The 24,076-nt window shown below is 37.5% G+C and overlaps 1 long non-coding RNA gene across 1 annotated transcript in view; it reads right to left on the bottom strand.

Moving 5' to 3' along the window:
* LOC123391376 overlaps positions 1-18,397 on the bottom strand; it is an 89,465-nt gene extending 71,068 nt beyond the window's left edge. The window contains exon 1 of the long non-coding RNA XR_006606052.1: positions 18,211-18,397. This is a non-coding gene — a long non-coding RNA (uncharacterized LOC123391376). The remainder of the gene's footprint in view (positions 1-18,210) is intronic.
* Between the last annotated feature and the right edge of the window lie 5,679 nt (positions 18,398-24,076).

Here is a 24,076-nt window from a genome sequence, read left to right as displayed (position 1 = left end):
TTTCTGGAGGCCGTAGGGGAGAAATCCCTCCTTGCTTCCTCTAGCTTACGGAATTTTCGGAAGCTTCTTGCATTCACTGGATTATGATGTCTTCCTCGCATACTCCAACATTTTGCTTCTGTCATTGCTTCCTGTTCCCCCTTCTGTAGTTACATCTCTCTCTTATAAAGATCCTTGTGATTACATTTAAGGTCCACCTGCATCTCAGAATCCCTAACTTAATGGCATCTGCAAAGTCTCTTTTGCCATATAAGGTAACATTCACAGGTTCCAGAGATTAAAGTCTAGATTCCTTTGGGGGCCATTATTCAGCCTCCCACAACTTCCAATCCTAATCTCCAGATTCAAATCACCAGTTTCCTTCTCAACATCTCCTGCTGATTGTCTCCTGAGCACTTAAAGCTCATTTTATCTAAAACTGAACTATCTTCACCAGGTCAGTTAGTGACATCATTATCCTCCCTAGCATCAAATTTCAAAGTTGGTATACACTGCTTCTCTTTCACTGTTTATATCCAGTTGGTCACTGAGTTCCTGTCCAGTCCACCTCTAAAAGGTCTCTCAAATCCAGTCCTTTTCTTTGTTCCAACGGCCACTTCCAGACCTCATTATCTACTGTAATTGTGGCCTCACTGAACTCCTTACTTTTGTTTTTCTCCCACCTAAAATTACTCTGTTGTCATGAATTATTTTTTTAAAAAGTTGTATTTATTTATTTAAGAGAGAGAGGGGAAGGAGCAGAGGGAGAGGGAGAGAATTCAAGCAGACTCTTCACTGAGCATGGAATCCGAGGTGGGGCTCCATTTTATGACCCTGAGACCATGACCTGAGCCAAAGTAAGAGTTGGATGGTTAACCCACTCAGCCACCCAGCTGTCCCATGGATTATCTTTCTAAAACCCAATGACTACACTACTTTCCTTTTAAAATCTCCTCAGTGGTTCCATCTCTTCCTACTCATTTAAACCCAAAATCAAGGGCACCTAGGTGGCTCAGTGGGTTAAGTCGCTGCCTTCAGCTCAGGTCATGATCTCAGGGTCCTAGGATCGAGTCCCACATCAGGCTCTCTGCTTAGCAGGGAGCCTGCTTCTCTCTCTCTCTCTCTCTCTGCCTGCCTCTCTGCCTACTTGTGATCTCTCTCTGTCAAATAAATAAATAAAATCTTAAAAAAAAAATCATTTAAGGCCCTTAGTAATCTGGCCACAGTGTATAATAACAGCCTCATTGTTGCCAGGCCCTACCAAGTACTATGTGCTCTCACAACTGAAACTATACCTTGTTTCCTGAACAAGACAGGCTATTCCTGCCTCAGGGCCTTTACAAATCCTATTCCCTCTGTCTTGTGAAAGGATTTAAATCTATAAAAGAACCACAGAATATGACATGGAGAATCTCACTCATGCACCCTCAGGAAAATAAAACTTAAGGAATGAGTGACTGATTTCCCATAAATGCCTGATATATAGAAAACTGAAACCTATCCCTTGACCAATGAACATCCACCAAGAACCCCTCCCTCCCTCAAGCCAATGAGCTTGCTACTTGGACTCTAGCTAAACTCCCCCTTCTTTGCACTCCTTTCCCATAAATATAGCCTGCCTTAAACCCTCAGTGGACTCTCCTAAAGATTGCTAGTTTGAGTGTCCCAAGTTGCAATTCCACTGTTATTCCTGAATAAACTCAATTTTTGGTAATTTGAGCTTGCCTCAGTTTACCTCTTTTATACAAACTGACAGCCTGGAAAATCTTTCCTCTTCACCGTCTTAGAAGTCTTTCCAAATCTTCAAGAACTAGTTGAATTCTTTATTTTTCTGCAAAGTATTATAGGACTCTATCACACAGTTAGGATTAAGGCTCTGTTAACACTTTAGTTTAGATTAAGGCTCTGTTAAGGCTCTATTAAATATTGATTCAACGAGTCACAGTATTTATTGAGAACCATATATGTCAAGGACACTATGGAAAGCATTGGGTATAAAATGGTGAATAAGGCATAAATAGATCTTTCACAGGACTCATAGTCTATAGAGGGATACAGATGAATGAGTAAACAGGCAGCTATAATATCATGTAAGTACTCTCAGAGGGAAAGCATAAGGTGATGCAGGAAAAGACAGGAGGGGAAACGTGCAGATACAGAGAACCATCAAGAGGTGACATCTAACCTGAAACCAAGGCCTGAGTAAGGATTAATGAGGGAAGGGGGTTGGGGACAGAAAGAATGCCATCATGAAGACAACCCACTGTGGTCTAAATGTCTGCCCCCCTCCTTCACATGTTGAAATCCTAACCCCTACAGGTGATGGTAGTAGTAGGTGAGGCCTTTGGGAAGTAATTCAGTAATTCAGGGTTCAAGTCATGATCTCAGGATCCTGGGCTTGAGTCCCACATTGGGCTCCCTGCTCAGTGGGGAGTCTGCTTCTCTCTCTCTGTTCTCCCTCTCTCAAATGAATAAATAAAATCTTAAAAAAAAAACCCACAAAGTTCCCCAGTCTCTCTCACCATGTAAGGATACAAGAAGTCTGTGATCCCGAATAGGACCCTCATTAACCATGCTGGCACACAGACCTTGGACTTCCAGCCTCCAGAGCTGTGAGACATAAATTTCTGTTGTTTGAACAAAACTGACACAAATATATCTAAACAGTTGTCAGAATGGAGGAACCCCGGGGGGATGGAAGTGACATGCTTGGGCAGTCCAGCTTTCTTTCCAGGGTGGTTACAGGTGCTTCTGCAGGAACATAAAACCTCCTTTCTGGAGGACTCTGGGCAGGTGCTGAGGAGCCTATGTAGTTCGTGGGGGCCACAGTGGTCTCAGAACCAGAACGGCCATAGAACTTAGAAACCCATCTCCTTGCCCTCGTGTTTCAGTCTATTCAGAAAACTTAAGTGGATTTTCTTTTTTGTTTACCCTATAAAGTGATTATAAGTTTTCCTGTTTGTTTACTCTTTGGCTAGCTGGGTTGTGTTTTTGTTTTTTGTTTTTTTCTTTTTTTCTTTCTTAATTATCTCTTAGATGACATTTACACTGATAAAACCAGGCTATTGTAAGTCAAAACACTGAGACAGTATTTCTCCTCACAGGCTGCACACGAATGTCATGTATGAAAATAAACAAGGTATACCCTCCTGTGCAACCTGTCCTAAATGTTTCTGGCTTTATGCACATCCCCCTCCCCCATTTTTTCTTACTTTTTAACTTAAACCATTTCCGGAGAACTCTGTATAACCCAATTGAGTCCGTCCCCGCCTGCTGTTCCTGGGCTCCCAGACCTTGTTGCTATGAGGGTGCCCTGTGCCAGAGTTCGGACAGAATCCAAATTCTTTATTTTTGGTAAGATGTCACACTTTACATGGATGCAGTAGAAATGTGTGTGTGTGTTGTGTTTTTGTTTTGTAAAGATGAAGTTTTCTATTTTATCTAATGTTACCAGTTTTACATATATATAAATATAAAATTATATATATATACACACACACAAACATATATATATAAAATTACGTTGATTACCAGGTACCCAGTGTGTGGTATTTTGTTACAGCAACCCCAAGAGACTAAGACACAGCAGACATAAAAGTCTAGATATAAAAAAACACATGGCACACCTGCAGAGCTGAAGAAAAGGTCTGGGAGGCTAGAATGTAGACAATTAACATTTTCCTTATTGTGCATTCTCTTCCTTTTTTCTCCTCCTGCATTTCCTCATCCTCTTCCATCTCTGCTCCTAATTTTATCATCATTAAATACCCACAGCACACAGCAGCCTTCATTTTACTCGACTTTGTAGAAACATTATTTAATGCTACTCTACTGGTTCTTGTAGATTCTCTGAATGTTTTGCCAGCTACCCGGTGAAAGTGATCCAACAAGCTTTTACTTGCAATAAAAACTTTGATGTCTTGATGTGGCTCTTTTTCAATATAAATGAACAATGCCTTTGCAAGAGCACTTGCTAATTCAGATGCATATGACTTTGCTTCACCTACACCTGCATCCGTAAAATCAAACGTTTTTCTAGTTTACTTCTAAGCAAAAACCAACATAAAAGCAGCTTCAGTTTTCTTGTTACCTAGGATGAGAGGCATAGGCAATTGCATGGCAAGATTTGGACAATACGGGTAGAGTAATATTTATAATAATAAAGGTCACAGAAGCAAAGGCCTAAAGGGAGGCAACTGTGAGACAGGAGCCATCTGTACCCTTCTATCAGTGTTTATTGTGAGGATTAAGAGCAAAAGTGCTTTAAAAACTCAAAACCTTATACAAGTGGGAGGAATTACTATAATCCAAACGTGTGTCATATACACAAAAACACATAAACCAAACAGCGCTCATGTGTGGCTCATACAGGTCAGTGTAGTTAGAATTTGAAGCCTTTTCCATAAAAATCGCAGGCTTCTTCTCTTCAGTTTAATAAAGCATCTTGGTTACCACAGAAGAGAAACACCAAGTGAACAGTGTACCTATGACTCTGGAAAGGAGCCACTCATCCTCCAGGCTCCTCCCTTGGCTCCCTCCATCTGTATACATCAACCACTGTCTATCTCTGGCCTTTTGCAAAGCCTACTGTCTGTGACTCGGGAATGACATCTCTTGCCTTGGAGTCTCCGGGCTTGAAAAATTCTGACAGACACTCATGAAAGCACAAATAGCACTGTACCATTCAAACCAGTCTTCTAGCTCAGTGACAGACGGTTAAATAAAAAACTTTGCCCCTCCCAAAAGCTTTTAAAGGATCAGTGTTCCCTTTGTTTAAATACAAAAGAAGGAAAGAAAAACCGAACTAACTTGCTATAAACAAAGCAATTTGAAATTCTAGTCACATTCTGAAAAAAGTCAAGGGATCATTTTTCCACAGGAACCCCCTATTAATGCTTCGTGTGACTTTCGGGAAGGCTTCAGGCAGCAGAATGCCTCAGAAATTCAATCTAGGTTTTGCTGTCCCACCTACTCCCATTGTGCCAAACTGCCAAACGAGGTCTGAGAAAGGAAGCCTCCAAGCAATTGCCAAGCCCTTTCTCCCTTAAGGTTCCAAAAATTAACATAACATGGGGATATTGGTTACATTCGTATGCATGAATTCAGTAATGTTTATTAAGTTCCAACCACACCTGCAGATACCGTCCCCTTCTCTTAGCCGCCCATGATTTGCTTCTAGTGTTTCTTACATCACTCGAACAACAGCTATGATAATAACCACAGGAATTTTCATTGGAATAAACATGATCAGTAGCCCTTACAACTTTCCATGAACGTTTAAATAAGAAAAAAAAAAACAAAAACAAAAACAGAAAACCATGAAATATGCTTCCCCTGAGTCCTACCATGATTCATTTCCATGCTTATTTCCGTTGTTAGTTACTTGAAAGACAGTTTATATATTTTTTTGAGTTCATATCAAAGACTAAACTATAAGAAACAGACTTTTGGACCTGAATTTGCTATGATGCTTCCTAGTTTACAGAGCACCTTTGTATTCTTGATTTCCTTTCATCTAAACAATAACTGTTGGGGAGGTACTATTGTAGGTAAAGAAATAGAATCTCAGAGAATTCGACTGCCACAGCTAGAAAGTAACAACACTCAAAACGGACTGACGGATGCTTTCCACCACCCCACGTTTCCTTAGGTAGATGAATGCAAAGATAATAAGAATTAAGGAGCGCTAATATGCTAAAAGCTCAACTACAAAAAATATAGAAAGATAAAAAAGTGAAAGCATCAGAAAAAACACCTTAAAAAAGACAATCCTGATATTCTTATACACACACATCACTGCTTATAATTTTTTAGATTATGATTTTCTAACAACTCTGGTGCTGTTAATACATTGAAAAAAATGAAGTAAAAACCATTTTAACTAATGTGTGTTTCTATTGGTTTATTTGTGGTGGTGTTAACACTGGAGCTGCTTGTAGGCTATCTTCTCACACATAATAATTATTATTTACTGATGGCAAAGCTCTGTGGATGCAACCCAAGTGTCAGTGACATAAAGAAAAGCCTGTTTAAATGATCTGCAAAGCAGGGCCACAGCTGTAACTTTGCCCGGGCAGAGGCTGTCAAGTAAATAGCATGATCTTTTCAAACACAGCCATATTATTTTCTTCCTGGCATTTGTAATTTGTTAAAATGCTCAGTGTACATGCCTTTCTTCCTAATAACAATGGCAAATGGCCAATCTCTGCACTTATCTCTTGCACACACATTACTTCTATGTATATTTGATCTAGTTTCTCTATTTGAAGGACATAAGTATACACACACACACACACACACACACACACACACACACACAAATGTACCTAGCTGCAAATTTTTAACAACATTCTGTGGCTGGTACAATTTAACCTATAACTCAGTGATGTAACACTCCAAAATGCCAAATAAAAAAATTTCATTGAGATGCTATAAATGTGGCTAAGATCAACTGCTGGATCTGCTTAGAATTAAAACACGCACACACACACCCCATGATGCTTCAAAACTGCTGATATTTGATTTTGTAAGACATACTCCATCTGATATTTATAGGCTTAATCTTATTGCCAGAGCCCCAAGAGCGTCTGTCTGGGATCCCAGCCATTGTCTACCAACTTATTTGTACCTTGGTAGATATGTGAATATCCAACAGCTTTCTAATTTAGAAATGATGGGTGGATTTTTCAGTAAGTTTTATTTTATTTATAACTCAGAGATTAGATACTAAAACAGGAGCCACCTAACATCACTGCCAAAAAATTTGATCTTTAATATAAATCCCTTAAGGCATGACTTTTTTCCCACATAGAATTATACAATCTCAGGATTTGACAAAATCTTGAAGGTTACTGAAGCCAACCATTCTTTCCAGCCAATTCAGTGCATTGGTTAAGAGTTGGGGCTCTGGAAACAGATTGCCCAGGCCTGTCACACTTACCATCTATGTGATACCAGGCAAGCCTTCAGACTCTCCAAGCTTCTGTTTCATTTGTTAAATGGGAATAAAATAGAATGTCCGTCCTTGGGTTGCCATAATGCAATGAGAGAGCACATGGCTAGGTTCATGCACACAGTGGATGCTCAAGAAATGTGGGCTTTTTAGCTCCTATGACATGCCACATGGTCACTCAACCTTTGGTTGAAAACCTCCAGTGACAAAGAATTTTCTACCTTCTATTCTACCAACTTATTTGTACCTTGGTAGATATGTGAATATCCAACAGCTTTCTAATTTAGAAATGATGGGTGGATTTTTCAGTAAGTTTTATTTTATTTATAACTCAGAGATTAGATACTAAAACAGGAGCCACCTAACATCACTGCCAAAAAATTTGATCTTTTCCAATTCTGAATCACTTGGACTCTTGAAAGTTCTGCCAGAGGGGTGCCTGGGTGGCTCAGTTGCTGAAGCTCCTGCCTTTGGCTCGGGTCATGATCTTGAGGTCCTGGAATCGAGGCCCACATCAAGTCCTGCATCAGACTCCCTACTCAACGGAGAGCCTGCTTCTCCCTCTCCCTCTGCCATCCACCTCTCCACCCCAACTTGTGCTCTCTGGCTCTATCTCTCTCTCAAATAAATAAATAAAATCTTAAAAAAAAAAAAAAAGTTCTGCCAGAGCTTATCTCTCTCTTCCTCTTGCCTCTTAGTGACCCTAATTATGCTTCCTTGGACCTTGGGGGAAAAAAGTCTGTTCTACATAACAATTTTCCTTTAAGTAGCTCAAGACAAGGTAATTTGGCTCCTCTGTCATCCTACAAGTCTTTTCCCCCAGTTAAATATTCCCAAATCTTTTCTTCTTGTGTCATGTTTTCCAAAGTTCCCTCCTCATCACTACCACGATTACTTCCACATAAATCTCTTGTGGATTATGTCCATACAATGTTTGTAAAAGGTGATACACATAGTTAATTAAATAGCCCAGGTAAGGACTCAGTTAAAAGCACGTGAAATTCTGATTCTGAATAGTGACAGCTTTATTTCTTCATTCCTAATCCTTGTATCTTTTATTTCTTTTTTTCAATTGGGAGTGGGGGCAGGCAGTAGTAAGCATCCTTGTCTTTTTTATTTTATTAATTATTTATTTATTTATAGTAAACTATACATCCAACATGGGGCTTGAATTCACAGCCCCAAGATCAGGAACTGTATGCTCTACCGACTGAGCCAGCCAGGTGCCCCTGCCTTTTTGATTTTGAAAGGAAAGCTTGTATCAGCAAGTCCTACTATGCAAAGCACATTTTGGCAAAACCTGTGCCAAGACCTACTGGAAATGAAGATGAAACCACAGGAGGCATAAAGGTTTTCTAAAAAAGGTGTAATGCCTGTGATGTTTGTATCAGACAACCTCAAAGAAAAACAAACTGTTGAAGCTGTATTTTTTCATACTGTTTCACTATGAAAATTGTCTACCTTATCTTGAAGATGAGGATGTATTTTTGATTACAGAATCCTCAACAATTGTTGGAAATATGAGCCAATAAAATAAACAATCTCAAGCACATCTAAATCAAACATACACTGAGGTTTGATTCTTTTGACAGTGTTGTAAGACTAGAGCTTTACTGGTTCTGGACCCTAAACTTCAGTAACAAAGCCTAAGACTCCCGATAGTTTTCTGGCAGCCAAAGCACACTGCTGCCAGCAGCCTCAAAGCTCCCCCATCCAGAAATTACATAATTAGTATTCAGAACCCAGGAGCTGGTCTGTAGTCTATTCATATGACATTAAATATCATGATGGAAGATGCAGATAAAAAGTTATACAACTGGAGGATATCTCTGTAAGTAGAACATGAAAAGCAAAAACAATAAAGTGATTGACAGATTTAACTTAAAAATTAAAATCTTCTTTGTGTCAAAAAAACAAAGTTCAGAGGCGCCTGGGTGGCTCAGTGGGTTAAAGCCTCTGCCTTCAGCTCAGGTCATGATTCCAGGGTCCTGGGATGGAGCCCCACATCAGAGTTCTCTGCTCAGCAGGGAGCCTGCTTCCCCTCCTCTCTCTCTGTCTGCCTCTCTGCCTACTTGTGATCTCTCTCTCTCTCTCTCTGTCAAATAAATAAATAAAAGTCTTTTAAAAAAAAACATGTTCATAAACAAAATACAGATGACAGACTTGGAAGAAATATTTGCAACATGTATTTCAAAAAAAAAAGGTTAATGTATTTAATATATAAAAGCTCTTTAGAAACATTAAGATACATTCTGAAATTGAAAAATGCACAAAAGACATGAACATAAATGTCCCAAAACAATAAATACAAACAGTCAATATAGATATGAAAAAATGTTTAGCTTTACTAGTGTTCAAAAAAATAAAATAAAGCAAGACTCTAATTTGTGCTTATAAAATTGGCAGGAACTTTGGAAACCATAATATCCAATAGTAAAGCAACAGAGAAATAAGCCAAGATCCTTATACACTGCTAGAGATTTATCAGAAAGAAATAACTATAACATTTTTTCCAAAAATAATGCCATAAGAATATTTATAGTAATATTAAGTATAAGAAGTGGGGTGGTGGGGTAAGCATTCTAATTGCCTAAGTAGAGCATATTGATTAAATTCTAATGGTATAGTCATCCAACTGAGAGAATAACATTTAATGATTTGGAAAAATGTTTATAATTTTAAGCAAAAAAAAACGTTAGAAAACAGTATTAGAGCATTATCCTGAGAGGAGATGGGTAAATAAATGATGATGTTCTAAAATATTGTAAAATAATATTTAATGATTTGGAAATGTTCATGGCTTCTAAGTGACAATGTTTAAAAAATAGTATTAAATTATTACCCTAATTATAATTTTCACAAAAAATAGACTGTAAAAAAGAGAATCGTTTTCTTAATATTTGGCAATACGTGTGGATTATTTTTATAATAAAAATGTTTTTTAATGTTATCTTCTTAGACTTAGCCATTGCTCTAGGTAGTACGACCCTGCTAAACAATGCATTTTTCCTCACTGAATTTATAAGCATGCTTTCAACAAAGGTGGTGATTAAAACGTTAAATAGAACAAGGTCAAAGGGAGAACTTTACATTAAAAATGAAAGCACGGGCACCGAGGTGGCTCAGTCTGTTAAGCTGTTTAAGCTAAGCATGCCTTTGGCTCAGGTCATGATACCAGAGTCCTGGGATGGAGCCCTGCATCAGGCTCTCTCCTTGGCAGGAAACCTGCTTCTCCCTCTCCCACTCCCTCTGCTTATGTTCCCTCTCTCGCTGTTTCTCTCTGCTAAATAAAGAAATAAAATCTTAAAAAAAAAAAAAAAGAAAATAAATAAATAAATAAATAAAACCAAAAGCAAAAGTAAAAATAAAAATAAGAACAAAAAACGACCTCTCTCAAGGCTTAAGCAATTCATTAATTAGTATCCTTTGGGTCACTTCATAAGTTTCTAATTCACTGATTTACACTCACATTTAGTGAACATTTCTCAATCTTGTCCAAAGGCATTAAATGTCTTCATGAAATAGTGTGCTGAGCTCAGATACACATTCAGCCACATTCCCTGATACATTAGTCTCTTGATTAAAAGAAAGACTCATTTAGTTCACCTTAAGAAATGAAGTTCCTTATAAGATTACATGCCCAGTACATAGAATTAAATAGATCCTAGAAACCAAGGTAGTTCTGGTGAAAATATGCCCTTTCCATCTATCTTTTGCTTCTGTACAGGATTTGCTTTGCTCTCCTTTTGAAACTGATTAATTAATCCCTTCTACATTGTCCCACTCCAAATCACAGAAATAATCTGATTAGCCCCCACTGCAAAGAATAGCCCAACTCTGTTTCCCTGAGCAGGATGCTGTGGGTGAGTCATTTTCATCTAGAAGGAAACAAGGGGTAAGACAAGCACTGTGACTAATGTGTCTGATATTACTGCTTTGCTAGTTCCAGAAAAAAAAAGAAAGTGAGTTTCAAATCACATGATTTATTCATATTAAACACATTCTGCCTAACAATCACTAATTTTGTTTTTAAATATACTCATAGACCAGAGCATAGGGAGAGGAAAAAAAGAGAGAAACATGAGGGATATATGGAATGCAGTGGAAAAAGTCTTATTTTAGATATGAAAGAAAGAAAGAGAAAATGGGAAGAAGTAATATCTGAATAAATAATGGCCAAGAATTTTCTAAAAATCTAATATATATCAGCCATAAGACATGCTATGAACTGCAAAAGATATGAACTTTAAAAAAATGTTTAAGAAAATAAAGTTTTTATTTATTTATTTGACAGAAAGAGACACAGAGAGAGGGAGAACACAAGCAGGGGGAGGGCAGACGGAGAAGCAAGTTCCCTGCTGCGTGGGCAGCCCAATGTAGGACTCGATCCCAGGACCCTAGGATCACGACCTCAGCCAAAGGCAGATGCTTAACGATTGAGCCACCCAGGTGTCCCAAGAGGTATGAACTTTAAAAAGTTACAAATTCACACCTACACACATTAGTCAAACACTGAAAACCAAAGACAATGTAAAATTTTCGAAGTAGTCAGAGAAAAACGTACAATACCTTCAAAGGAATAAGGATGAGACTGACAGTTGGCTTCTTATCAGAAATAATGGAATGGTATGAGAGGCAATGGTATGTCATCTTTAAAGATTCTACCAACCTAGAATTCTATACCCAGAGAAACATTCTTCAAAAATGAAAGCAAAATAGACACTGTAGACCAACAAAATCCGATAGGATTTATTACTAGTAAACAAATACTGAAAGCAAAGGGGAATATAATCCTAGAGAGAAGCATGGAGGTGCCAGAAAGAATAAAGAGCTAAAGAATAAAAACCTGGGGGCGCCTGGGTGGCTCAGTGGGTTAAAGCTTCTGCCTTCAGCTCAGGTCATGATCCCAGAGTCCTGGGATGGAGCCACGCATTGGGCTCTCTGTTCAGCAGCAAGCCTGCTTCTTCCCCTCTCTGCCTGCTTCTCTGCCTACTTGTAATCTCTGTCAAATAAATAAATAAAATCTTAAAAAAAAAAAAGAAAGAATAAAAACCAGGGTAAATCTAAATGAATATTAGGTACATAAAACAATAAGAGTAACATATTATGGGATTTCAACTGTTTGTAGGATTAAAATATATGTCAATATTATCACAAAAGGCAGGACTCTAAAGTCCTTACATTGTCTGGGAAGTGGTAAAGTATTCATGTGTATTAGATTCAAGGATGCTTTTTTTTCCGGATAACTACAAAAGGAATAATAAAGAATGTATATTTAACAAGCTAATAGAAGGACGCATAAAGTAATTTAAAATAAATCCAAAGAAAGCAAGAAAGGAGAGGAAAGGGAACATAGAAAAGTGGGAAAAGTAGAAAACAAATAAGGTGATTGATTTAAACCCAGATATTTTAGTTAATTATTTAAATGTAAATGGACTAAAATATTCAACTAAAAGACAAAGATTATCAGACTGGATTGAAAAAAACGTATATGCTGCTTACAAGAGATATATCTTGTTGGAAGTAAAAAGATGAAAGAGAGGATGCCTGGGTGGCTCAGTCGGTTAAGCCTCTGCCTTTAGCTCAGGTCATGATCCCAGGGTCCTGTGATCAAGTCCCATGTCAGTCTCCTTGCTCAGTGGGGAGCCTGCTTGCCCACCTCTGCCTGCTGCTCCCCCAGTTTGTGTGCCTCACTGGTTGTGCATGTGTTCTCTCTCTCTCTGACAAGTAAATGCATAAAATCTTTTAAAAAAGAAAAAGATGGAGGGACGCCTGGGTGGCTCAGTTGGTTGGGCGGCTGCCTTCAGCTCAGGTCATGATCCCAGCATCCTGGGATGGAGTCCCACATCTGGCTCCCTGCTTGGCAGGGAGCCTGCTTCTCCCTCTGCCTCTGCCTGCCACTCTGTCTGTCTGTGCTCACTCTCGCTCCTCTCTCTCTGACAAATAAATAAATAAAATCTTTTTTTAAAAAAAGCAAAAAGAAAAAAACAGAAAAAGATGGAAGAGGTTGGAAGTAAAAAGATGGAAAAAAATAAATATTATCAAACATTTACCAAGAAACCTAAAAGAGCCCACTGTAAAGCAAAAGCATTTCTAGAGTTAAAAAAAAAAAAAAAGACATTTTATACTGATAAAGACATTTTATACTGATAAAAATTCACCAGGAAAACATAACAGTTCTAAATTTTCAAGTTCCTAAAACATCATTTCAAAATATCATAATGAACATTGATAGAACTAAAAGAAGAAATGGACAAATTCACAATCAGAATGGAGGAAATTTAACATAGCTTTCTCAGTGACTGACAGAACAAACAGAATATCAAGCTTTGGAAGACTTGACTAATATATTTAATAAACATGACCTAATTGAACTGACATAGAATGTTTGTATTAGTCAGGGTTCCCCAGAGAAAAACCAAAAGGAGACATAGAAATAGAAATATATATGGAGATTCATTATAGGAATTGGCTCACTCAGAATTATGGAGGCAGAGAAGTCCCATAATCTGCCATTTGTAAGATGGAGACGGAGGAAAGCCAGGGGTATAATTCAGTCTGAGTCTAACATAATTCATGGGAGCCAATGTAAATTTGAGTCTGAGGTCAAAGGCCTGAGAATCACAGTGGCACTGAGAGAAGTCCCAGAGTCCAAAGACCTGACATTAGAGGACAAGAAAAGATGGATGTCCCAGCCCAAGAACAGAGAGAGAAAAGTCACCTTTCTGTCCCCCTTTTTGTTTCATTCAGGCCCCAACAGATCGGTGAAGGTAGATCTGTTTACCCAGTCTACTGAATCAAGTACTACTCTCTTCCAGAAACACCCTCACAGACATGCCTAAAGATGTTTTACCAGCCATCTGGGCATCCCTCAGGACAGTGAAATTGACACATAAAGTTAATTAAACATCACAATATTGCATCCAACAACTGAAGGAAATGCATTCTTTTCAAGTGTACACGAACCTCTCTCAAAATTGACCATATGCTGGGCAATAAAGCAAGTCTCAACAAATATCAAAGGATTGGAATAAGTATACTGAATGTGTTTGCTGACCATAATGAAATTAATCTAGAGATCAATTACAAAAAGATAACTAGAAGTTTCCTAATATTTGGAGATTAAAAACAATATACTTCTAAATAACCCATGGGTCAAAGAGATCTGTATGGAAATTGGAAAATGTTTTCAACAAAATTATAACAAAGTACTACATATCAAAATTTGTAGAGTGCAGTAAAAGGAAACTTAAAGGAAAACTTATAACTTCTAATGTATATATTAAAAAATGATTTAGTCTGGGGTACCTGGGTGGCTCATTCAGTTAAGTGTCCAACTCTTGATTTCAGCTCAGGTCATGATTTCAGGGTCATGAGATGGAGCCCTGCATAGGTCTCATGGTTAATGTGGAGCTGGCTTGAGATTCTCTTCTTCTCTTTCTCTCTCTGCCCTTCCCTGACTTGTGCTCATGCTCTCTCTCTCTCTCATAAATAAATCTAAAAAAAGATTTAAGAATCATATCCAAAGAAAAAAACAGAAAATTATAGAAAGTAGAAATAATGAAATAATAAACAGAAAACACATAGACAACAGAGAAAACCAACATGCCAAATATTGACTCTTTGAAAAGACAAATGCAATTCTAAAGCTTTGCCAAAATTCATGAAAAAAATAAAGAAGGTACCAAAAAAATTAGTTTCAAGAAGAACAGGAGACACACTGATACAGATCCTACCAGCATTAAGAATATACACCTCACACCTATCAGAATAGCTATTATCAAAAGACAAGAAATAACAAGTGTTGGAAAAGATATGAAGAAAAGGGAATGAATCCTTGTGCACTGTTTGTGGGAATATAAACTGAAAAACAATATGGAGGTAACGCAAAACATTAAAAATAGAACTATCATATGATCCAGCAATTCCACTTCTAGGTATTTATTTAAAGAAAACAAAAACACTAAGTTGAAAAGCTATATGCACCTTCATGTTCCCTGCAGCATTATTTATAATAACCAAGACATGAAAACCATCTGTATGTTCACTGATGGGTGAATGGATAAAGAAAATGTGGTAGATAGACAGATAGATAGAAAGAACAGAATATTATTTCGCCATAAAAAAGAAATCTTGCCATTTGTAACAATAAGAATGGCCTTTGAGGGCATTGTGTTAAGTACAATAAGTCAGACAGAAAAAGATAAATACCTTATGATCTCACTTGTATGTGGACTCTAAACAAATAAATAAATCCAACCAAGCTCACAGATATAAAGAACAGATTGGTGGTTGCCTGAGGCAGGGGTAGGGAGTGAGCAATATGGGTAAAGAGGGTCAAAATGTACAAATTTCCCGTTATAAAATGATTAAATCATGAAGATGTACAGCATGGTGACTACAGTTAATGACACTGTATTGCATATTTGAAAGTAGCTAGGAGTATAGATCTTGAAAGTTTTCATCACAAGGAAAAAAATCATAGCTATGCATGATGATGAATGTTAACTTGTTAACTGGACCTATTGTGGTGATCAATTTGCAATATATAAAAGTATTGAATCTACATTATACACCTCAAACTAATAAAATATCAATTATACTTCTATTTGAAAAAGGAATATAGGGGTGCCTGGGTGGATCAGTCGATTAAGTATCCACCTCTTGATTTCAGCTCAGATTATGATCTCAGGGTCCTGGGATGGAGACCCATGCTGTGGGGCTTTCCACTTTGTATGGAGTCTCTTTGTCTCCCCCTGCCCCTCCCTCCTGCTGGTGCTCTTTCTTTCTCTCTTTCTAAAATAAATCTTTATAAAAATTTAGAAAGAACAGAATAAGAGGAAATTATAAACAACTACATACCAATGAAATGAACAAATTCCTAGAAATATATAATTTACCAGAGTGGAAAAAGAGGAAATAAAATCTGAGTAGTTCTATACCTATAAGCAAAAATTAAATTCCTAATTGTAAACTTTCCCACAAATAAAACTCCAGGTAAAAAGGTTTCTCTGGTGAATTCTTCCAGGAAAAACACAGATCTTACACAAAATCCTTCAGAGAACAGAAAAACAATATTTCTAACTATTTTATGAGGTCAGTAACACTGTGATACCAAAAGTTAGCAAGAACATCAAAAGACAGGAAAATTACTCTCTCTCATGAACATAGATATGAAAGGCCTAGATAGAGTATTAGCAATTAAGTCCAGCAGCACTCTTTCTAATAATCCCAAACTGGGAAAAAGCCAAGTGTCTATCACCATTTGCATAAATAAAATTCATGGTATATTAAAACAGCAAAATATTATGCAGCAATGAAAATGAATAGTTTTTATTTACTTCTATGCACAACAACATGGACGCACCTCACAAATGTAATGTTAAGTCAAAGGAGCAAACACAAATGACATAGGATGTAGAACTTCATTTACATTAAATAAAATCAGACAAAATTAACCTGCAGATACAGAAACCAAGATAATAGATATCTTAGGGGGAGGAAGAGGAAGATAATGACTGAGAGGTGACTTTCGGGAGGTTTCTGGGTTGCTGGCAGTGCTCTATTTCCTGATCTGGGTGCTGGTTTCCCAGGTAGGTTCACTTTGTCAAACTCTACACTTAAACAATTTTTTACTTTTCTGTGTGCATGTTACATTTAAACTAAAAGAAAAAATAAGGGGCGCTCGGGTGGTGCAGTCACTTGGGTACCCCACTCTTGATTTCTGCTCAGGTCTGATCTTGGGGTCATGGGATCAAGCCCCATGTGGGGCTTCGCCCTCAGCATAGAGTCTGCTTGGGTTTCTCTCTCTGTCTTCCTCTGCTCCTTCCCCCATATTCTCTCTCTAAAATAAATAAATCTTTTTTTTTTTTTTTTAAGATTTCATTTACTTATTTGAGAGAGAGAGAATGATAGAGACAACATGAGAGGGGAGAGGTCAGAAGGAGAAGCAGTCGCTCTGCCAAGAAGGGAGCCCGACGTGGGACTCGATCCTGGGATTCCAGATCATGATCTGAGCCGAAGGCATTTGCTTAACCAACTGAGGCACCCAGGCGCCCCATAAAATTAATAAATCGTTTTTTAAAATTCTGGTTTCTTAACTTGAATTGATATCAATGTCACCGGTCTGTTTATTCAGAATCGACCATCCCACTCTCATAAAAATTATGGCTCTATTTTATTTTGTAATTACTTCTTTAAGGACTCTCAATTCACTGGAATGTAATATGAAATGGCTTTATTTTTCCAATAATCCCTCCCCACTAATTGTACTGTGGCCCTGCCATTTTCTTGCTGAGTGTCAACTCTCTTAATATCACACTTTGGCTTCATTCCATGTAGCAGCCTCTTCAAGTTATTAGGATCATCTCATTCTGGCAAGTAAGGTTCAGTTCTGTTCATTTTCAATTAAGCTTCAAACCAAATTAAAAATTATTTTTCCTTCCTTCTCTCCAGAGAAAGGCAGACAAGTTTGTTATTAGTGGCTTAGAGTAGATGTGGGGATAGGGTGGGGGTGACTGTGAGGGCAGGAGTGCTCAAATCTTTATACCCTTCCCTCACCTTTCTGACACTTCCCTTGTGATGTGAGGGCAAGACTAGCAACAGGGAAGTAGATCTCTTACATGGTGCCGGTATAGAAATATCACAATTCCCTCTCAGGTGCTGCTGCTTCCTTAGTCCCCACTGTCAGACTTCTGACATCTCTACACTGGAGAGTATCCATTCTTGGCAAGTGTCCCTGGGGTGTTTCCGTGTTGTCTAGTTCTTTGAGGCATATCTTACACCTACTTGACCTCTTCCACGAGGGGTCCAGCTAGCAGCCTGTCTTAGAGAGGGCAATGTGGGCTCCTGTCATGTCCCTTCCCTCTTCTAGGCTGTCTCTCTGCTGGCCCCACTCCTTTCGCTGGAACATTAAGCTCTGGGGTCCATGAGAGGTAAGAAATGACAACGTCACCAGTCTCTAACTCAGTAAAGTGGGAAGATTGAGCATCTCTAAACTTTAAAAGCAATTGTCTTGAGGGCTTTTCTCTAGACTTTGAGAGAAAGAAGTAACTCCATCCCTTCCCTCACAGTGAGAATGGGGTGAAGGGAGGGAATACAGTATACTTACAAGTATTCTGCTTCACAAAAGGCTTCTCTACTCACTCTTATACTTTAGGGAGTACGGATGGGGTGGTTTGGGGAATGTCTGATGGTAAAGGCTGTTTGACTGTACTAACATTTCTTAGTAGGCTGGCCTAACCATAGGAGGTCCCTGAATTTAGAATATGTGAACTTACCACCTTCTGTGCACAGCTTTGGGACTTAGCCAAGCCCAGGGAATATCTCTGTTGACATCCTATTACACTTGTCTCCAACCACCTGGAACTTCTGTTAATCATCACAGCATGTGTTGGGGGAAAAAAAAGAAGAACAATTCTGAATTAACTTAAAATACAGTAGGAAAAGGAATGGGAAACAGGGATAATTGCAATGATTTTCTATTTTGCAAAGCAAATTTACCTTCAAGAAAATTTGGAGAATTGTGTTATTCATCTATATAAATATAATAAAAAATTCAAATTTACTTGAACTCTTTATGTGTACACTTTTTGTTTTAATACTCATTTGTCCATTTACAGGATTTCTACTCTTACAATATTGATGTGTTTGGAGGTCAAAACTGAACATGACTAAGCAATGTGTAGAATGTTCTTACACACAAAAGCACACTATGTTAAAAGCACAGAATCAGGGGCTCCTGGGTGGCTCAGTGGGTTAAAGCCTCTGCCTTCGGCCCAGATCATGATCTTGGGGTCCTGGGGTCCTGGGATCGAGCCCTGCATTAGGCTCTCTGCTCAGCAGGGATCCTGCTTCTGCCTCTCTCTCTGCCTGCCTCTCTGCCTACTTGTGATCTCTCTCTCTCTGTGTCAAATAAATAAATAAAAATCTTAAAAAAAAAAAAAGCACAGAACCACAATTTATAATAAGCAAGAGGTTACAATGTGTCGATATTTAGTGCAGGGAGAAATATTTTATTATAGTCAACAAAAGGTAAAGATTTTCTTCTAGAAAGAAAAACATGATGGGACTTTTTACACAATGTAATATAAGATATTATTAGTATAGTAATACTATCATTACTAAAAACAGAATTCATTACTTATTCAAGAAAATGGCCACTTGCTTCTAATCAGTATCATAATTCACTTGACAGAGCTAAGGTTTCCTGAAGCAGGATTTGCTTTGCTCACCTTCCCAGGTCTGTCATTCCCATGTCCCACATAGTTTGATGCATGGAACAGCTGTTTGCTGTTTGTCTAACATGAGCAAATGCCACAGAACCAAAAAACTGTAATATACACAGCATCTTAAAAGGGAAATAATTTTCTAATAAATATGTTCAATGGGGATGCCTTCGAAGGCAAAATATTAAAGTCAGCCTTCAAATACCACTTAATATGGTAAGAAAAATTCCTTTCATGAGATTTGACTTTCTGTGTGATTCATACATAACCTGATTCTTTCTTAGAAGTTTTGAAAAATATTATGAATAGAATATACCGTACTTGAGATTCAAAAAGCCTTTAATTATCCACTAACAACTTCAATAATTATAAGGTGACATTTCAGGTAATTTACAATAAGTTTTTTTTAATGTGGATCCTAACACAGAATCATATCAGAAGATGTTATACCCAAATATGTATTTTTTAGGTTTATACAAATTCTTAGAAATGTCTCACAGATCATGTTAAGGGAATAAACTGAATAACATGTTCACTGTACAATACTGTTCCTGAAGTCTTTATTAGCAACAAAAGGTAAGAATTTATATCTTTATTATGCCAAGGAATGATTTAAATAACTCCCTAAATCAGTTTCCTGTCATGTGAGATAATACATTATTACCAGACAACTGTGCTTCTTGTCAAAGAGAAAGAAACTATTCCACTAGACTCAAAATTTTTGTGAAGATAAATATTTAGGAAAGTAAACCATACATGTAATTAAACCCCAGTGAAAAACATTAAGCAACTATTGAAGAAGAAGTTATTATTCTGACCATCAACATTCATATAAAAAGTAAACAGTTTAACTGTATAGGGTTATTTATTAATCTTTCTGGGAATGATTCCCATGATTTTAAGAATGAAGACTCCATACTTCTCTTTAGATCATGAGTAATAGATCTAGGATATGGGAAACTCAAATTATATTAGTCTCTTGATTCCATAAAACTGAATTCTCTTTGTTCTTCAGTATTTCACTAATGTGATTACCTATAAATATTGTGAACATCAAGTAACAAAATAATATTTGAAAGGTTTTTTCCAATCCTTTGGACCATTTGCAACATCAATAACGACAGGATTCTTTTTAAAACACAACTTTTTCCTCTTAAAACTCTCCTCTAGTGTATTTTTGTGCCACCATTGTCGCTCCCTTTCAGTTTTTTTATTTTTATTTTAAAAAAGATTTTATTTATTCATTTGACAGAGATCACAAGTAGGCAGAGAGGCAGGCAGAGAGAGAGGGAGAAAGCAGGCTCCCTGCTGAGCAGAGAGCCCAGATGCTGGGCTCCATCCTAGGACCCTGAGACCATGACCTCAGCCGAAGGCAGAGGCTTTAACCCATAGAGCCACCCAGGCATCCCCCTTCCAGTTTATTTTGATAAGATTTATTTTAAACTGTGAAATGCATGATTATGGGAAATTTAAATAATAAATAAAATTTAAAGGGAAAATATTTGTAATTCTATCAATTTTTCCTCCAGGATTTTGGTGAAATAATTGTAATCTGAACAAGGTGCTCCACATCTTTTTTTTTCCCCCCAGATTGTATTTATTTATTTATTTGACAGAGAGATCACAAGTAGGCCGAGAGGCAGGTAGAGAAAGGAGGAAGCAGGCTCCCCGCTGGGCAGAGAGCCCAATGCATGTCTTGATCCCAGGACTCTGGGATCATGACCTGAGCCGAAGGCAGAGGCTTCAACCCATGAGCCTCCCTGGCGCCCCTCCACATCTTTTTTTAATACTAAGAAAAATCTTTAAGATAATTCACTCGGGTTTTTGATAAATTTGGTTAACACTCATGTACTGTTTTGTGGTTCATCACACCCAGTCTTTACTAGGAAAGCAATGGAGATATTGCCTCACAGGCACAATCAAATTCAGAAAATCAAATGCTGGCATGATTTCACTCCACTGTAGGAGTTTCCTCTTCATTAATATCATTTTAATAGATGTGTCAATGATAGCTATCACTAATAGAAAGCCTTTTCTATTGATATGATCTTCACATCAACCATAACAGTAAGTTACCATTATTCTCACTTTATAAAATAAAAATCTGAACTCAATTGCACAGCTCTCAGAGGGTAAAGTGAGAATTTTAAGTAATTTGATCCCTGCTCTCTCTGCTTCCAAGGGTATTTTTTTCCATGATAGCCCAAAACCTCACCATGAATATGATATTCTGCTTAACTAGGCCTGTGGTTGGGCACTTCAGATGCTCCCTCACCTTTTTTTTTTGTTTAACTAATATTGATAATGTTGGAAGTAATATCTTGGTATATAAAACTTTATTTATAGTGTTTATTATTATATCCCCAAAACAGAGCCTTAAAATTGGGATTATTGTGTTAAAGGCAGAAATATTTTTAAGACAATGTGTACATATTATCAAAAGCTTCCCTCAATGAGACAGTTCAAATTATAATTCAATCAGCAGAACATAAGGCTTCCCACTTTACCGTGCCCTTTATAAAAATCTTGGCTATTTTAATAAATGAAAATTGATTCTTTATTGCTAAGTTTAAATTTTGAGGGAATGCTATAACTCACTGTATTTTAATATATCAATTCTCTATTCTATAGAATGAACCCTGTGTAAGGACTGGCTAAATCCTTGAACTAGAAATGGGAAGATATGGTTCTTTAGATCTTTTATTTCCTTTATTCATTCAGTAGTCACCCAGCTCCCACTCTAGGTAGGCACTGTGCTAGTGTTCAGGATATAAAAGTGAAAGGTCATCCCCGACCTCAAAGAGCTTGTGAACTAGCAAGCAAAACAGACACGGACAATTCTAATACAGCATGACTAGCACTGTGACCAAAGTAACACAGAAAATCCTTTGAGAAACACCAAGAAGCCACTTAAGCCAGCTTCAGGGAAGTCCTAGATCCTTTTGGAGACCTAAAGGCTTAGGTTCCATGCTGAAGAAAAGCAGAAGTTAGCTGCCATTGTCCCTGACATTCCCAACCAGCATTAATTCCTTCCTCGTCTCTGTTCCTTTACTAATGTGTACATAATTATTTGCTTCTACATCTCTCATCGTGCTGAGCTACTTGATGAGGAGGGACCATATGCCTAATTAGCCTTGTACAATGTCCCCAAAATAGTAGGAATGCATTAAACATTTGTTGAATTATTTTGAAATTCTAGCTATGGTGCTCGCTTCGGCAGCACATATACTGAAATTCTAGCTATGTAACTATCTCCTCCCATACCTTCCTTCATAAATATACCTTGACATTTACATAAATATGTGTAGTTTTCCTTTTGATTATAAAAGTAATACTGCTCACCACATACCAATCAGAATGGCTAAGCGAAAAGAATGGAAGATAATAAGTGATGGTGACGGATTTGGAGCAACAGGAATGCTCAGACATTGCTGGAGGCAGTAGAAATTGGTACAACCAAAAAACCACTTGGCAGTATCTGTTATAGCTGAGTCATACGTAAGCCAACAATTCTACTCCTAGGAATAAGCTCAACACAAATGCATGCATATGTTCACTCAGAGGAATATTGTCACCAAAAGCAGCATTATTCATACACAACACCTTCAAATTAGAAAATACACAGATGCTCCTCCACAGTAGAATGGATAAACACTGTGGTATGTCAAAAACAGGAAGGAAAAAGAACCTACACTCAACAATAGGAAAGAATTTCTTAAAAATTATTTTGAGGACAAAGAGGAAGATTTTTCTTTTAAAAAGCATTTACTATATGATTACTTTTGTAAGAAGCATACAAATAGGCAAAACTATTCTATGCTATTAAATGTCAGGAAAGGGGGGCACCTGAATGGATCAGTCCTTAAGCATCTGCCTTACAATGGGGTCATGATCCCAGAGTCCTGGGATAGGGCTCCCCGCTCAGGGGGAAGCCTGTTTCTCCCTCTCCCACTCACCTTGCTTCTGTTCCCTCTCTTGCTGTGTCTCTTTCTGTCAAATAAATAAATAAAATCTTAAAAAAAAAAAAAAAAAGGTCAGGAAAGGTCTGTTACAGTCACTAGCTTAAGGGAATAGGAAGGAGAAGCTGCCCAGATGTGCTGCTGTTTCTGGATCAGGGTGCTGGTTACATATGTATATTCAGTTTGTGTCCTTTTCTCTAACTATTCTATATTTACATACCTTTTTCACACACACACAAAAAAGATTTTCAAAATTTATCTGAGAGAGTGAGCAGGGAAAGGGGAGCAGCAAGAAAGGGACAAGTGAACTCCACCCTCAGCTCAGCGCAAAGCCCTACTCTAGGCTCCATCCCATGACCCTGAGATCATGACCTGAGCAGAGATCAAGAATCCCAGGCTTGAGCCACCCAAGCACCCCACTTAAATACTTTTTAAAAAAGTAATATATCTTACTTGAGAAAAAGCTTATTTGAAAAAAAGATACAAAAATTTTTGAAGAATTTTAATCACCCATAATCCAGAAATAAATATTAACATTTTGGATTATTTCCTTCTAGTCTTTTTTTTTTTTTTTTAAGCCACAGCACTTGTGTCACTTCCTTCACCTCTGCTCCTCACATATTCACACACATACACACACATTTTGCAAAATTAGGTTCATTTCTATTTATTTTTTCTTATTTTTTAATTTTTACTTAAAGCTGAACCATTTAATCAAATATTCGTTGCAAGCATTTTTTTTTAAAGATGCAGCACTACATCCCATCAAATGTGGGTGTGTGTATACACACCCACACACACAGTTCCAGAAATATATATTTTATATTACTAAAAATATCTTATTTACATACCTACACAGTATATGTTAATAATAATAAAAATTTAACAATATATATTCCTAGGAAAGGAACCACCAGGTCGTGAACATTCTTTAAGCTCTACATTCGTTCTGTATTTCC

Source organism: Mustela putorius, unplaced genomic scaffold (genome assembly GCF_011764305.1).
Source record: "Mustela putorius furo isolate JIRA1106 unplaced genomic scaffold, ASM1176430v1.1 tig00000224_pilon_pilon_pilon, whole genome shotgun sequence".
NCBI classification, from domain to species: domain Eukaryota; kingdom Metazoa; phylum Chordata; class Mammalia; order Carnivora; family Mustelidae; genus Mustela; species Mustela putorius.
The sequence above is the reverse complement of the archived record's forward strand: the minus strand, read 5'-3'. Positions and strand labels throughout refer to the sequence as shown.